We start from the raw sequence: 1,970 nt of genomic DNA on the forward strand, positions 1-1,970 counted from the left end.
GTACCAAATTGTTTAAAAATCCTACCCAGGATGGAGTTCCACGAGTCCCGCAGCGAGCTGCACGAGCCGCAGGAACACCGGGAATGACCAAAAGGCACCCAGAAGTGAACCATCAAAAGTGGGGGACAATTTGAGAAAAAGTTGGAAAAAGGTCCGAAATTGATTAAAAATCCTACCCAGGATGGAGTTCCAGAAGCCCCGCAGCGAGCTGCGCGAGCCGCAGGAACACCGGGAATGACCAAAAGGCACCCAGAAGTGAACCATCAAAAGTGGGGGACAATTTGAGAAAAAGTTGGAAAAAGGTCCGAAATTGATTAAAAATCCTACCCAGGATGGAGTTCCAGAAGCCCCGCAGCGAGCTGCACGAGCCGCAGGAACACCGGGAATGACCAAAAGGCACCCAGAAGTGAACCATCAAAAGTGGGGGACAATTTGAGAAAAAGTTGGAAAAAGGTCCGAAATTGATTAAAAATCCTACCCAGGATGGAGTTCCAGAAGTCCCGCAGCGAGCTGCACGAGCCGCAGGAACACCGGGAATGACCAAAAGGCACCCAGAAGTGAACCATCAAAAGTGGGGGACAATTTGAGAAAAAGTTGGAAAAAGGTCCGAAATTGATTAAAAATCCTACCCAGGATGGAGTTCCAGAAGTCCCGCAGCGAGCTGCACGAGCCGCGGGAACACCGGGAATGACCAAAAGGCACCCAGAAGTGAACCAGCGAAAGTGGGGGACAATTTGAGAAAAAGTTGGAAAAAGGTCCGAAATTGTTTAAAAATCCTACCCAGGATGGAGTTCCAGAAGTCCCGCAGCGAGCTGCACGAGCCGCAGGAACACCGGGAATGACCAAAAGGCACCCAGAAGTGAACCATCAAAAGTGGGGGACAATTTGAGAAAAAGTTGGAAAAAGGTCCGAAATTGTTTAAAAATCCTACCCAGGATGGAGTTCCAGAAGCCCCGCAGCGAGCTGCGCGAGCTCCGGGACCCCCGGGAATGACCAAAAGATACCCAGGAGTGAACCAGCGAAAGTGGGGGACAATTTGAGGAAAAAGTTGGAAAAAGGTCCGAAATTGTTTAAAAATCCTACCCAGGATGGAGTTCCAGAAGTCCCGCAGCGAGCTGCACGAGCCGCAGGAACACCGGGAATGACCAAAAGGCACCCAGAAGTGAACCAGCGAAAGTGGGGGACAATTTGAGAAAAAGTTGGAAAAAGGTCCGAAATTGATTAAAAATCCTACCCAGGATGGAGTTCCAGAAGCCCCGCAGCGAGCTGCGCGAGCCGCAGGAACACCGGGAATGACCAAAAGGCACCCAGAAGTGAACCATCAAAAGTGGGGGACAATTTGAGAAAAAGTTGGAAAAAGGTCCGAAATTGTTTAAAAATCCTACCCAGGATGGAGTTCCAGAAGCCCCGCAGCGAGCTGCGCGAGCTCCGGGACCCCCGGGAATGACCAAAAGATACCCAGGAGTGAACCAGCGAAAGTGGGGGACAATTTGAGGAAAAAGTTGGAAAAAGGTCCGAAATTGTTTAAAAATCCTACCCAGGATGGAGTTCCAGAAGTCCCGCAGCGAGCTGCGCGAGCTCCGGGGCCCCCGGGAATGACCAAAAGATACCCAGGAGTGAACCAGCCCAAGTGGGGGACAAATGGAAGAAAAGCCGGGCCAAGTCCAAAAAAGTTGGATTTTTTGCCAAAGTGTCAACATGCGTGATTTTGTCAGAGTGTCCACTTTTGGGATTTTTTCTAAGTCCAACAACGAGAGAGGCCTGGCCTCCAGCCTGTCTAGCCTCTTCCATGAGACACTTAGAAAAAATCCCGTGCAAAAAAAGTGGATTTTTTCTAAGTCCAACAACGAGAGAGGCCTAAGTTCCAGCCTCCTTAGCCTCTTTCTTCCGTGGAGCAAAAGTTGGATTTTTTGCCTAAGTGTCAACATGCGTGATTTTGTCAGAGTGTCCACTTTTGGGATTTTTTCTAA

The sequence above is a fragment of the Nerophis ophidion genome, unplaced genomic scaffold, assembly GCF_033978795.1.
Source record: "Nerophis ophidion isolate RoL-2023_Sa unplaced genomic scaffold, RoL_Noph_v1.0 HiC_scaffold_456, whole genome shotgun sequence".
Lineage (NCBI taxonomy): Eukaryota > Metazoa > Chordata > Actinopteri > Syngnathiformes > Syngnathidae > Nerophis > Nerophis ophidion.